Raw genomic sequence first — 15610 nt, 5'->3', positions numbered from 1 at the left:
CCGATCTGTCTGCTGCAATGTCACAGTACCGCAAAAAAAATTGCATATCGCCGCCATTACGCGTTAAAAAAAAACAACAAAAATGACAAAAATATTTCCCTTTGTTAGTAAACGTGATAACTTATGCGCAAACCAATCAAAATAAGCTTTTTGCGATTTTTTTTTTCTTTACCAAAAATATGTAGCATAAAACTAAATGGCCGAAAATGTTAAAATTTAGATTTGTTTTGGGGGGGAATTTCATATAAAAAAATGGGAATATTGTTATTTTTGCAAAATTGTCGCTTTTTTTTTTGTTTATAGCGCATGATCAAAAAATCGCACAGGTGATCAAATACCACCAAAAGGAAGCTCTGTTTGTGGGGAAAAAAGTGCGTCAAATTCGTTTAGGTACAGTGTCGCACTACCGCGCGATTGTCCGTTAAAGTCACGCAGTGCCGAAGCGCAAAATAGGCCCTGGTCAGGAAGGGGGTAAAATCTTCCGGGGCTTAAGTGGTTAGGCATTCACAGGATACAGAAGTAAGTGTCGGCCTGTATAGGCCCAAAAAATTAGCCCACATGGGTTTACCTGACAGCTAAGAACGTAGTATTTGGTGGCTGGAGGTACATTAGGCATTCACTGTATACAGAAGTAAGTGTCGGCCAGTAAAGGCCCCAAAAATTAGCCCACATGGGTTTACCTAATGGCTAATAACGTAGTATTTGGTGGCTGGAGGTACATTAGGCATTCACAGGATACAGAAGTAAGTGTCGGCCTGTATAGGCCCCAAAAATTAGCCCACATGGGTTTACCTGACAGCTAAAAACGTTGTATTCTGTGGCTGGAGGTACATTAGGCATTCACAGGATATTGAAGTGAGTGTTAGCCAGTATAGGCCCCTAAAATTAGCCCACATGGGTTTACCTGACAGCTAAGAATGTAGTATTTGGTGGCTGGAGGTTCATTTGGCATTCACAGGATACAGAAGTAAGTGTCGGCCAGTATAGGCCCCCCACAATTAGCCCACATGGGTTTACCTGACAGCTAAGAATGTAGTATTTGGTGGCTGGAGGTACATTAGGCATTCACAGGATAAAGAAGTAAGTGTCGACCAGTATAGGCCCCATAAATTAGCCCACATGGGTTTACCTGATGGCTAATAAGGTAGTATTTGGTAGCTAGAGGTACATTAGGCATTCACATGATACAGAAGTAAGTGTCGGCCAATATTGGACCCAAAATTTAGCCCACAGGGGTTTACCTGACAGCTAAGAACGTAGTATTTGGTGGCTGGAGGTACATTAGGCATTCACAGGATAAAGAAGTAAGTGTCGACCAGTATAGGCCCCATAAATTAGCCCACATGGGTTTACCTGATGGCTAATAAGGTAGTATTTGGTAGCTAGAGGTACATTAGGCATTCACATGATACAGAAGTAAGTGTCGGCCAATATTGGACCCAAAATTTAGCCCACAGGGGTTTACCTGACAGCTAAGAACGTAGTATTTGGTGGCTGGAGGTACATTAGTCATTCACAGGATACAGAAGTAAGTGTCTGCCAGTATAGGCCCCCCCAAAATTAGCCCACATGTGTTTACTTGACAGCAAAGAATATTGTATTTGGTGGCTGGAGGTACAAACCCAAATCCATAAAAGTTGTGACACTGTACAAATTGTGAGTAAAAAAGGAATGGACAAATTTACAAATCCCATAAACTTATATTTTATTCACAATATAATATAGATAACATATCAAATGTTTAAAGTGAGACATTTTGAAATGTCATGCCAAATATTGGCTCATTTTGGATTTCATGAGAGCTACACATTCCAAAAAAGTTGGGACAGGTAACAATAAGAGGCTGGAAAAGTTAAATGTACATATAAGGAACAGCTGGAGGACCAATTTGCAATTTGTTAGGTCAACTGGCAACATGATTGGGTATAAAAAGAGTCGCTCAGAGTGGCAGTATCTCTCAGAAGTCAAGATGGGCCGAGGATCACCAATTCCCCCAATGCTGCAGAGAAAAATAGTGGAACAATATCAGAAAGGAGTTTCTCAGAGAAAAATTGCAAAGAGTTCGAAGTTATCATCATCTACAGTGCATAATATCTTTCAAAGATTCAGAGAATCTGGAACAATCTCTGTGTGTAAGGGTCAAGGCCAGAAAAACCATACTGGATGTCTGTGATCTTCGGGCCCTTAGACGGCACTGCATCACATACAGGAATGCTACTGTAATGGAAATCACAACATGGGCTCAGGAATACTTTCAGAAAACATTGTCGGTGAACACAATCCACTGTGCCATTCGCCAGTGCCGGCTAAAACTCTATAGACCAAAAAAAGAAGCCATATCTAAATAGGATCCAGAAGCGCAGGCGTTTTCTTTCGGCCAAGGCTCATTTAACCACTTACCGCATACTAATGTAGGGCTACGTCAGTAAACTTTGTGGTAGTGTACCGGGATGATGCCTCTAGCTAGAGGCACCATCCCGGTACCGTGGTTTAGAGCCAACGGTTGGCTTTCCGTCGGTACCGACCGATGCGGCTCGGGAGCCGCTCGATCGGTACCCGGGGGGCGGGAGGGGACGTCCCCCCCCCTCCCGCTGCCTTCCGTGGCTTTGCTCGGGGCTCCCGTCCCACCGGGAGCCCCGAGCACCCAGCCGGCACGTCCGCCGGCTGGATGGAGTCCCGATGAATGCCGGAAACGGCATCGATCGGGTCTCCGATGACGTAACCCGGAGGCGGCATCCATAACGTCACGTCCGGGTTACTGTGCTGCAAAAGGCGGCAAATTTGAAAAACGGCTGTATGCAAAAATGCCGTTTTCTGCGTTTTGCATACAGGGAAGTGTAGTGGAGGGGTCTAGGGTCTTTTAGACCCTCGATCCCTCCATAAAGTGTGCCTGTCACTACATATTGGTGTCACAAGGGATGTTTACATTGCTTGTGACAGCAATAAAAGTGATCAGATTTTTTTTTTTTTAACTTTAATAAAGTTAAAAAAATAAATAAAATAAATGGGAAAAAAAAAATAAAAATTTAGCCGCCCCCGTCACCGTTAGCTCGCGCACAAAAAAAAACGCATACAGAAGTCGAGCAGCAAATGAAATCGCTGTTCAAACCACACATGTGAGGTATCGCTGCGATCGCCAGAGCGTGAGCAATAATTTAAAAAAAAGAGCTACACTCTAACTCAAAACTGGTAACCGTTAAATAAATTTAAAGCGTCACAGATTGAGATCTCTATTGACCGTAGTTTGTCGCGATCCCACGGGGGGGGGCGCAATTTTAAACCGTAACATGTTGGGTATCTATTTACTCGGCGTGACATGTTCTTTCACAATATACAAAAAAAATGGGCTAACTTTACTGTTTAGTATTTTTTAAAATTAGTGAAATGTGATTTTTCAAAAATTTTCCAAAAAAATGGCGCTTTAAAGACCGCTGCGCAAATACCGCGTGATAAAAAATATTACAATGACCGACATTTTATTCTCCAGAGTCTTTGCTAAAAATATATATATAATGTTTGGGGGTTCTAAGTAGTTTTCTAGGAAAAAATACTGGTTTTAATGCGTGAACAAAAAGTGTCCGAAATAGGGCTGGGGCTTAAGTGGTTAAACTGGACTGTGGCAAAGTGGAAAACTGTTCTGTGGTCAGACTAATCAAAATTTGAAGTTCTTTTTGGAAAACTGGGATGCCATGTCATCCGGACTAAAGAGGACAAGGACAACCCAAGTTGTTATCAGTGCTCAGTTCAGATGCCTGCATCTCTGATGGTATGGGGTAGCATGAGTGCGTGTGGCATGGACAGCTTACACATCTGGAAAGGCACCATCAATACTGAAAGGTATATCCAAGTTCTAGAACAACATATGCTCCCATCCAGACGTCGTCTCTTTCAGGGAAGACCTTGCATTTTCCAACATAACAATGCCAGGCCACATACTGCATCAATTACAACATCATGGCTGCGTAGAAGAAGGATCCGGGTACTGAAATGGCCAGCCTGCAGTCCAGATCTTTCACCCATAGAAAACATTTGGCGCATCATAAAGAGGAAGATGCGACAAAAGACCTAAGACAGTTGAGCAACTAGAAGTCTGCATTAGACAAGAATGGGACAACATTCCTATTCCTAAACTTGAGCAACTTGTCTCCTCAGTCCCCAGATGTTTGCAGACTGTTATAAAAAGAAGAGGGGAGGCCACACAGTGGTAAACATGGCCTTGTCCCAACTTTTCTTTTTTTTTATTAAATATTTTTATTTGGTTTTAAACAGAAGTAACAATAACACAGTATGGACATATGAAAGAAGAATAACGTATACATCCATTGGTTGATAATGTTACTTGAACAGTATTCATAAAAGATGTGGCAATTCAGATACAAACAATTGATAAGAATTGAAAGCATTTAGAAGACGTGGGGTATATGGAATAAAGCATTTAACAGATAGGAAGGAAGTATTAAGGGTACAGGTAAAGGGCACAGACAGAAAAAGCAGGCAGGCTCTGTACTCTCCCCTTGGGACACCCAAACTGGATCTTTTTATGTCCCAGGGGGAGCCAAGTCCTCCATATACTAGTCGCCAAGCCAGTCAGGTGTACACCACTAAGTCTTCTTGTTTACAAAAAGTTCCCAAATGTGCCATCTATCTTTAAATTTGGCAGGATTGGACAGGTATGGACTAAGGAGTTTTTCATATTGATAAGATTCTCTCATTATTTGCAGTACCTTCCTCTGCGATGGAGGAGATGTATCTTTCCATTTACGAGTAATAGCCAGTCGTGCAGCATACAAGACATGTTGGACCACCACTCTGCATGAGGGCGGGTACCAATCCACTCCTATACCTAATAATGCCTGTTCCACTTTTAATTTGTTTAATATGCCTGTCACTTCAGCGATCAGACGGTTGATGGAAGCCCAAAAGCTTCATAAAGAGAGGCACGACCATAAGACATGTAAGAGAGTGCCAACTTGGCCACAACCTCTCCAACACATATTGGAGTGCCCGGGGTGGAATTTGGCTAACATGTACGGTGTTCTATACCACCGTAGGTGTATTTTTTGGGCGCCTTCTCTAAAATTAGAGCAGCAAGTAAGGGAGTAGTTTAATTTGAAGGCTGATTTCCACTGTGCTTCTGTGAATGACTGGCCCAGATCCCTTTCCCACTTTAGTTGTTGATTCCCTTTAACGAAACGCAGCCTGTCTTGCATGTGTGAATAGAAGAGGCTGATGCCTTCCCGATTAGATGTGGCCGAGAGGCAGAAAATGGCTACGGACTCAGGCAATTCTACGTGGGTTGGAGTTGGGACAGGCAGCAAGCCACAGATCCTTCCATAGGTCAAGAATTCCTTGCTGAGCCTGGGGTGACTCATGCATAAGTCCTCATATTTAATCAGCTTGGAATTTTTACAAAGGTCACCAAGGTAATTAAGTCCACAGTCACGCCATGTCTCCAAGTTTAAGTCGGCAGACAAAAAAGTCAGTGCTTGCAGTGGTATGGGGATTGGAATTTTTTTACCTGGTATAATTTGCTTGGGTAAAAACGTGCACCATGCACTAAGCGTGGCTGAGATTGTGGGGTGATGCCAGTCGGTAGGTCGGTTAGACAGCGATACACTAAGGAGCAAGTCTGTCAAAGTACCACGGGTCAACATGGCAGTTTCAATATTATGCCATCGTAAGGAGGGTCCAGAGGAGAGCCAGTGCTTAGCTTGGGACAAAACAGCTTGTCGATGGTAGTCTCTCAAGTCCGGGACACCCATTCCCCCCACCGTCATGTTTTTTGTGAGCGTTGCATGTGAACATCTGGGCTTGCTGCCTTGCCATAAAAAGCAAGATAATACTCTCTGTAAGGATTGATAAAATGAATTGGGGACCTGAATCAGGAGGGCTCTAAAAAAATACAATATCTTAGGCAATATTAACATCTTGAAGGCTGCATTCCTCCCTGACCACGATAAATAATGTTTACTGAGCCCGTGGAGTTCTTGGGGAATGGAGGTCAAGAGTGGGGCCAAATTAAATTTATAGAGATTGGAAATCTGACATGGTAATTTAATGTCGAGGTACTCCATCGCCTCTGGCTGTCACCTATATGGAACAGACTGTTGAATTTGGAGTGAAAGTTGTTGAGGTATGGCTACACCCAAAAGGTTAGATTTGGATTCATTAACCTTATAATATGAAACCGATTGGAAGGCGTGTAAAACTGTTTGGATGTTAGGTAGAGACAATAGGGGGTTTGTGCATGATAGGATGACATCATCCGCAAATAGCGAGATCACATGCAAAGATGACCCAACATTAATGCCATGGATCCCCGCGTGTGACCTCATGCACTCCGCCAATGATTCCATCAGCATGGCAAAAATAAGGGGAGACAACGGACACCCCTGTCTCGTTCCGTTCGTGATTTGAAATTTGTCAGAGAAGATACCTTTAGTGAACACATAAGCGGATGGGGAAGTATAAAGGGCCATGACTGCATCCAAAACCATTCCCTGAAAGCCCAATTTAAATAAGACCTGGCGCAGGTATCCCCAGTGTATCCTGTCAAAGCCTTTTCGGCATCTAAAGACAGGAACACCGTAGGACCGCCCGAGATCTCAGCATAATGAACAAGAACAAGATCAATCAGTCTTCTGGTGGCATCTGTGGCTTGGCAACCCATAACAAAACCAACTTGATCTGGATTAATCAAAGTAGGTAGGGACTTACTGTAGATATACGGTTTGCCAATATCTTTGCATAAATCTTGAGATCCACATTTAAAAGAGATATGGGTCTAAAGGTTTGTGCTTTATCTGGATCTTTGCCTGGCTTAGGCAGTGTGACAACTGTGGCTTCCAACATTTCCGGTGGGAAGGATGCAGAGGTTGCAGCTTTGAGAAACACCCGTAGGAGGTAAGGAGACAAAAGGCCACCAACCGATTTGTAGTAATCCGCGGTAAATCCATCAGGGCCTGGAGCTTTGCCCCGTGACAGAGATTTAATAAACGCAGAGATTTCTGATTCTGAGAGTGGAGTGTTTAATTCAGCCAGATCTTCAGCAGCAAGACTGGGCAGCTTAAGGGAGCTCAGAAATCCCTAAATAATGGCAGGAGAAGGTTGAGGGGTCCCCACATCCTCCCGCAGATTATATAAAGAACTAGAATACTGACTAAAGGCAACAGCGATGTCTTTAGGGTTGGTCAATCTAGCCCCTGAGGAGTGGTGAATCAGATAAGGGATATGTTGTTTGGACTGTTTAGCCTTCAGCTGAGAAGCTAGAAGCCTTCCAGCTTTATTGCCATGAGTATATTGCCTGGCCTTCAATCTACATAGAGTAGAGGCATGTTGATGTATCAAACACAGAGAGAGCTCATTTTGAGCTTGGGAAAGCTGGTCTGACAGCGATGGTGAAGGGGAGTTTTTATTTGCAGTTTCCAATTGTTTAAGGGATGCCAGTAATTGATCCATCCGTCGCCTCCTCACCTCCAAAACTTTTGCCATCAGGATCCCTCACAAAAACACCTTATGGGCATTCCAGAGAACAAAAGGGCAAACATCATTAGTCGTTAATGCGAAGGAATTCCTCCAGTGAGGATCTAACCCCCGAGTAATCCTCCCGGTCCCCTATCAGTTCAGCTACATATCTCCACCTATTGGCTCCGGTGGTGAGGGCCATGTCCCCAATTATCAAGGAGATGGGAGCGTGGTCCGACCACGTTATTGAACCTATCTCGGCCTTTGTGACCTTCTGCAGCAAAAATTTGTCTGTAAGGAACACATCAATTCTTGAGTATGAACCATGCATTTTAGAGAAAAAAGTGAAGTCTCTTTCTGTTGAATGGTGACACCTCCAAACATCATAGAGGTTAGACTTAGACATGAAATTAGAGAGATCTTGTTGATAATTTGGTACCACATTAAGATCTCTGCAGAAAATGAGATGGCCTTGTATCAGGGGGACCAATGATTTCCACAATTTGTTGAGATAAGTGACCTGTCCTGCGTTCGGTGCATATACCGTTATAATGGTATAAGTAATCTTATTGCTAGAGCAAGTCACCACTAAAAATCGCCCCTCAGGGTCTGTTGTTTGGGAGATCAATTGGAAGTTCAGTGAGTCCTTTACAAGTATGGCCACACCACATTTCTTCTTGGGACCATTTGACATGTAAACGTGGGGGAATTGCTTAGAGAGGTGCGGGTGATCACTTGAAGCAAAATGCGTCTCCTGTATAGCCGCAATGTCGCAGCCATCGGATTTCAACTCACGCCACAACATATGTCTCTTGTAGGGGCTATTAAGGCCATTGACATTTAAAGAAGTAATCCGGAACATCATGACTGGGGATTGACAAAGCCTGGTTGTGGTTTTAACAGGAGGAGTTGTGACTCCAAGCTGATGGAAGTTGTGTATGCTGAATTAAATAAAAACTCACGTGTCCAATCTAGGAGAAGTGTACTCAACACAATTGAAGACAGTGGAGTCCCGAGGTGGCACTGGCGACAACCGGCGCTACACAGCAAGAGCGCCAAAAGATGGTATCTGGATACTGTCTGCAAGGGAATGTGCTTCAGAAAAAAAAAAATAAAATAAAAGTGAGGGTTACACAAAAAACAAAAAAACAAAAACAAAGATGAAGACAAGAGTCTCGGCAATGATCAACCAGTTGCAATGGTGCGAGTAGATAAGAAAAGTGCAAAAGTAGAAAAAAATGACGATAACCTTGCGGTAATCTGTGTGGCTCTCTGGCCACTAATCTGGGCGGAAAACTCAGTCTATAGCCGAACAGAACTTCAGGAGCATTGTGACTAAGAACCTGAACAATGTGGCTCACAACGTAGAGAAAAATACAAAATAGGCAGCAAAAGGATGCAATCCCATCAATCCTGCGGTGATGTTGAGGGGTGAGCTGACGAGCCATGCGGATTGGCACCATCAGGGTCTAGAAAACCCCATTGCTCCAACAGGTAAATGCCTTCATCCAGTGTGGTAACTCTGAATTCCTTCTCCCCTCTGGTAATAATTAAAGTAGCTGGGTAATTCCATCTATAGGGAACTTGATGGTTCCTGAGAGGTTTGGTTACAGTCATAAGGTTGCGACGACGGTTCATTGTATGGGCTGAGAGGTCTGCAAAGAAGATGAGGCCTTGCATCGCTGGAGGTAGATTAGAAGTTTTTCTGGCTATGGACATGAATTTCTCCTTCACTGTGAAAAAGTGAATGCGGGCAATGGTGTCTCTCGGAAGCTTAGCTGGGATGTGCTTGGGCTTCAGAAGCCTATGAATTCTATCAATGGCAAGATCGCAAAGCGGGACATCAGGGAGGGCCTCCTGCATGACTGCAGTCAGATATTCTGTCAGTTCCAGCGGTTTAACTGTTTCAGGAATGCCCCTGTTTTTTATATTATTTCTCCTCGAGTGATCCTCAAGGTCAGCCACTTTGGGTTTTAGCCAGATGATGTCATTGTCATGGTCGTTAAGAGCGTCTACCATATTGTTGAATGTGTCAGCAAATTCGCCCATCTTATCTACATGAGATACTCTGCCCTCTACTGCCTGAACGCGGAATTGCACCTTGTCACGAGTTGTAACATGTCAGCATGGATTGCACTGCGGAGAGAGAGCATCATCTCTTTTAGCGTGGAGTCCATGACAGGTTGGTTTTAAGTAGGGAATGAGGAGATGGTGTTATGAAATTCTAGTGTATCATCCCCAGAGCTGTTCTGTATATCACAGTCATTAGGATGTTGCAATTTCAATTTAGATTTGGCAGGGCTATTGGCAGCAGAAGGGGAGCTATCTGGGGATTGCTCAGAGCCACGAGCAGATGCTCTATCTGGGCCCCTCTGTAGGAGGCTGTTTTTCCGCTGAATGCTGTGAGGCCTGTGTGGAGCTGCTAGCAGAGGAGCCGGCGCCATCTTGGCTGTGCGGCTTATCGGCTTGACGGAAGAAATCCAGCATCTTACTGGGCTTGGAATGCGGCTTCCTTCTCATCGGTGTGGTGCTGTGCTTTCCCGGCATGTCAGGAGAGTAGTCGCTTGTAGATAGTGTGATCCTTGTTGTGGTAAATCACTCAGTTCCGTCCCATGTGCGAGGAGCTGTGATTTCACACTACCATCTCCTTCGCTGGACGGCTCCGCCCCTTGTCCCAACTTTTTTGAGATGTGTTGATGCCATGAAATGTATAATTTTCATGTAAAAATAAGTTGATTTTACATTTTCTCAGTTTAAACATTTTATATGTCATCTATGTTGTATTCTGAATAAAATATTGCAATTTGAAACGTCCACATCATTGCATTCTGTTTTTATTCACAATTTGTACAGTGTCACAACTTTTTTTGGAATCGGGTTTGTACATTAGGCATTCACAGGATACAGAAGTGTCGGCCAGTATAGGCCCCAAAAATTAGCCCACATGGGTTTACCTGATGGAAAAGAACATTGTATTTGGTGGCTGTAGGTACATTAGGCCTTCACAGGATACAGAAGTAAGTGTCGGCCAGTATAGGCCCCAAAAATTAGCCCACATGGGTTTACCTGACAGCAAAGAACGTTGTATTTGGTGGCTGGAGGTACATTAGGCATTCACAGGATACAGAAGTAAGCGTTGGCCAGAAGAGGTCCCAAAAATTAGCCCACATGGGTTTACCTGACAGCTAAGAACGTAGTATTTGGGTGGCTGGAGGTACATTAGATCTTCACAGGATACAGAACTAAGTGTCGGCCAGTATAGGCCCCAAAAATTAGCCCACATGGGTTTACCTGACAGCTAAGAACGTTGTATTCTGTGGCTGAAGGTTAATCAGACATTTACAGAAAAAAAAATTGTTGGCCATGAAAGGCCCCAAAAATTAGGCATTCAATGGACAATAAATGCCTTTTTATGCCACTGTATTTAGCGAAGACAAGGACCAGGAATTGTTGTGGGTGGATGGCGGTCTGGCAGATATTTGTGGCCTTTCATGAGCAATTTGAATGAAACATGGTCAATGTGTTGAATTCCTTAGAGATCCATGCCTCATTCATTTTTATAAATGTGAGGGATTCTACACTGTCATGAGCTAGGCAAGTGCGCTTAACAGTCACGATCCCCCCTGCTGCACTGAACGTCCTTTTGGACAGGACACTGGATGGGGGGCAAGACAACAGTTCCATTGCAAATTGTGCAAGATCTGGCCAGAGGTCAAGCCTGCCAACCCAGTAGTCCAGGGGTTCATCACTCCTCAGAGCATCCACATCGGCTGTTTTTAGTCGGACACCTGTCGGTCTAGGCGTTCCCTGATGCTGGTTTCGGAGTACAGCTGTCGATGGTTCAGCTGAAAGAAGGATCTCATATCTGAAGTGACCAAGAAATCTTCAAACCGCCCTCTTCTTGCAGGCGCTGTTGGTTTGCTACCCGCAACTGTCTCTCTGTGAGTGCTGCATTCTGACCGCCCTCTTTGATGGTGGTAACATTTCCACCCTTTTTTGTTTGTACTGGGGGTCTAAGTACGTTGCCACCCAGTACTTGTCCTTGCCCTTTATGCTTTTTATACGGGGGTCCCCCTTAAAACACTGGAACATGAAGGCCCCCATTCGCGCTAAACTGGAAGCAGTGTAGTGGCCTGCTCAAGCTCATCATCCAGGATAATGTCATCCTCGTTCTCCTCCCCCCCATCCATGGATAACACCAGGGATCCCAGAAAGGTTTAAAGCATGCTCTTCTTGCTCCTTTTCATCAGCCCCGGCACCATCCTCCTCTGACTCCTCTTCAGACTCCTGTTGTTGACTTGTCTCAGATGGAGTAGCACCCCCTGGGAATTCCTCGCAACTTCCTCCTCTTCCTGCTCCTTGATGGCTTGATCAATGACCCGACACAATGCACGCTCCAGAAAGAAGGCGTAAGGTACACATTGTTGCTTATCGAATGGCCGCAGAAGTCTGCATGCATCGCGCATAAGAGGCCACTGGCGAGGTGAAAAAAAACCCAAGCTCCCCAGAACCTGTCCTGCCGCAAAGTTCGTATGGGTAGTCGTTAAATGCACATTTCTGATGGAGCAGCCTATCAAGCATATGCACGTTGAGTTCCATCGCGTTGGGCAGTCACAAATAAAACGCCTGACGGGCAGGTTGTGTTGCCGTTGAATGTCAGCAAGGCGAGCCATGGCTGTGTAATTTCTTCTAAAAATTGCCTGAGATTTTCCTGGCCTGCCACAAGACATCCTGGACCCCAGGGTATTTTGCAATGAATCGCTGCACGACCAAGTTCAGGATGTGTGCCATGCATGGCACGTGTGTTATTTTGTCCTGTTTCAGAACGCTCAACAGATTGGCACCGTTGTCGCATACCACTTTACCAACTGACAAATTGAGCGGTGTCAGCCACTGATCTGCCTGTGATTGCAAAGCTGAAAGGAGTGCAGGACCAGTGTGGCTCTTGGCTTCCAGGCACAACAGACGCAGCACAGAATTGCAACGTCTCACCTGGCATGTGGAATAGGTTCTGGGGATCTTGAGTAAGCCGAGGAAGGATGGAGGAGGAGGAGAAGAAGAGGCAGGCCTGCATGCAATCCGCAGCAGTACTGCCGTCAGTGGGCAGTAAAAGTGATATAACTTCCCTGCCCGTGTTTGCTAGACCATGTGCCTGTGGTCAGATGTATCTTGGCACCAACACTGTGTGCCAGAGATATATTCACTTGCCGCTGAACATGGCCATACAGCTCTGGAATGCCCTTCTGTGAGAAATACTTCCTGCCTGGGACCTTCCATTGTGGTGTTCATATGGCCACAAATTTAAGAAAGGCCTCAGAGTCCACCAGTTGATATGGCAGTAGTTGGCGGGCTATCAGTTCTGACACGCCAGAAGTCAAATGTTGGGCAAGAGTGTTATCCGGCGTCATTATTTTTTATGCTCCAACATTTGGGCCACAGAAGCCTGCCTTTTTCCAGAACAACGTGAGGATGGCATGAGGGAAGATGGAGTGGAGGACAATTGTGAGGAAAGGAGAAGAGGCTGGATGGGGAGAGCCTAGAGTGTGGCTTTGTGGGTTCTGACGGTGTTGCTCCCACTGGGCTCAGTGATGGGAGTTCAGGTGCCTTCTAAAGGCGGTCATCCCTAGGTGAATGTTGGGCTTACCGCGACTTATGCGTTGACTGCAAAGGCTGCAGATGGCAACACTGTCAGCAGCGGACACATTAAAAAAAGCCCACACTGCGGAGCCATTTTCTGGCATCCTGGGAGCGCCAGATGTGACTATACATGGTTGATGGCTCGCTCCTGATATATTTGCAGTCTGCTTTGTACCTCTTGTGCAATGCAAGTTCCGCCTGCATCTCCTCCCTATCTGCTGGTCCATCTCTCCCTCTGAACACCCCTCCTCTTCTTCCTCTCTTGTGACCACCCACATAACGTCCATAGACACGTCATCATCCACGTCACCTTCCCCACCACTAACATTCGAGATCTCGGGGTAGGCAGCAACAGCGGGGACCAACCTCCTTGGGCTGATCTGGGTACTGTCGTCAGACTGCTCAGTGGCAGCTGTTGCTACCTCCTCTTCCTGATCCGATGCCAACAATGGCTGCGCATCGCAAATGTCTTGTGATGAATCGGAAAATAATTCCAGTGACTCCAGCAGGTGTTATATGGTGGTGGTGGTGTCTTTGGGGGTGCACACAGCAGAGAGTGAAGAGGATGCAGATACAGAGGATGAGGAGGGTGCAGAAGAGGAAGGCTCAGTGAGCCAACTAAGTCTGGTGCGTCCTTTGACGTAATCGAACGCACCTTCTGAAACTTCACACTTTGGCTCCGGCCTACTGCTCCTGCCCTACCCCTACCACCCCTGTGTAATGGCTTGCCTCTTCCTCTGCCTGTCATTTTTTAAATTACCCTGTGACAAAAGTCTTGAGAATCGCAGTATATCTGAAAAAAGGTATTTAACACCTTGCTTCAATTTGTGGTATTGGGGGCCACTGGTTTATCACACCAGTTCTACAAATAATTGGCCAGTAACTGTTGTCACTGTGTGTAGCACAGTTCACAGCAAAAGAGTAGGGATAATCGAACGGTTCGGGTCGACCATTGGTTCGACCCGAACATTGGCTGTTCGAGGTTCGGCCGAATTTAAAACTTTTTGCTGAAAAAGTTCGGAATTCGGCAACCAGAACCGACAAAAATGCAATGGGACAGGAAATGGGCTTTAAAAGCCCGTGATTGGACCAGAACCATTAGTAAAAGCCAATTGAAGGGGCAGGAGAATGCTAGGAATGTGATTGGAGTGACTAGGGGGTCCCTAGACCAATCATTAGTGAATACGCCCCCCAGTATATAAGATAGCCCCGGCAAATTCCTAGCATTGTAATATAGGGACATGGAAGAGAGTGGAAGCAGTTCTGTTAAATTTGATTCAAAAGTGTCATTTAGCATTTATTAGTGTGAGGAAAGGGATATCTAGTGTAGTTAGAGTGCTCTTTTACACTTTAGTTAGATGCAAAAAATTAGTTTCTGTAGGGAAAGTGTTAGGTGCCAGGGTGACCGTCGTGTAGTGTAGGGTGAACTGACACTGACTGCTATGGCAGGGTGACCAAACCCTTCCATATCAGGGTGACCGCTATAGAGAAAAGATTGTTTCTCTTAAGTCACATTCAGTGCACTAATATGGCTTCTCACCGGTCAGCTTGCTTTTTGGCTGCAGGCGTTGATGGGGATTTTTTGAGGACATGTTTGGAGTCAGGCATGACATCTGAACATGTGTATAGGGGGTATATATACACACCTATGTATGTATATATACACCTGCACATATATAGGTGTGAAAAGAGCAGAACACTATACTTGCTCTAATTAATTAACAGGCATATGGCTCCGCTCCTATAACACCTATATATGTGTAAGTGTAAAATACATATAAGGGTGTGTGTACATATATACCCCTATACAGAAGTTCAGATGTTTTGCCTGCCTCCAAAGAACCCAAAAAAATGCCCAAAAAAACGCTAGCGCCAAAAAAAAGAAAACGCCCAGGTGTGTTGTTGCAGGCATTTTTTGGGGGTTTCTGGAGGCAGGCAAAACATCTGAACTTGTGTATAGTGGTATATATACACACATACTTGTATGTATTTTTACACTTACATATATATAGGTGTGAAAATAGCGAAGCCATATCCCTGTTCTATAAGTGACACAATACAAACAATCTTTTTTATCTGGTTCTGGACATGCTACAGAGCTGAAACTTCACAGGTACACTTTTTAGCCCCACCCCCCCCCCCCCAGACATTAAATCCAAAGTCAAAATCAAAAAACTTTTTTTTTTTTTTTTTCAATAATTGACTCTCTATCAAAAATGACAATTTTTAAGAACTTTTTTTGTGTGATTAATAGTCCCTGGGGTATGACCCAGAACCCTAGGCACTTTTTAGGGGCATTTATTGGGTTTTAGGGCTTCAAAATTGTGTTTTTTGATTAACGAAGTTCGGGTCCCATTGATTTCAATGGGGTTCGGAAATCCGGGCCGAACTTTCGGGAAGTTCAGATGTTCTGGCCGAACCGAACTTTTGAAAAGTTTGATCATCCCTACAAAAGAGGCCAATTATTTCAGGACTAAAATACACATACAGAAAAGTATACTGTTAAATA

Source organism: Pelophylax lessonae, assembly GCF_965119305.1.
Source record: "Pelophylax lessonae genome assembly, chromosome: 1".
NCBI lineage: Eukaryota > Metazoa > Chordata > Amphibia > Anura > Ranidae > Pelophylax > Pelophylax lessonae.
The sequence above is the reverse complement of the archived record's forward strand: the minus strand, read 5'-3'. Positions refer to the sequence as shown.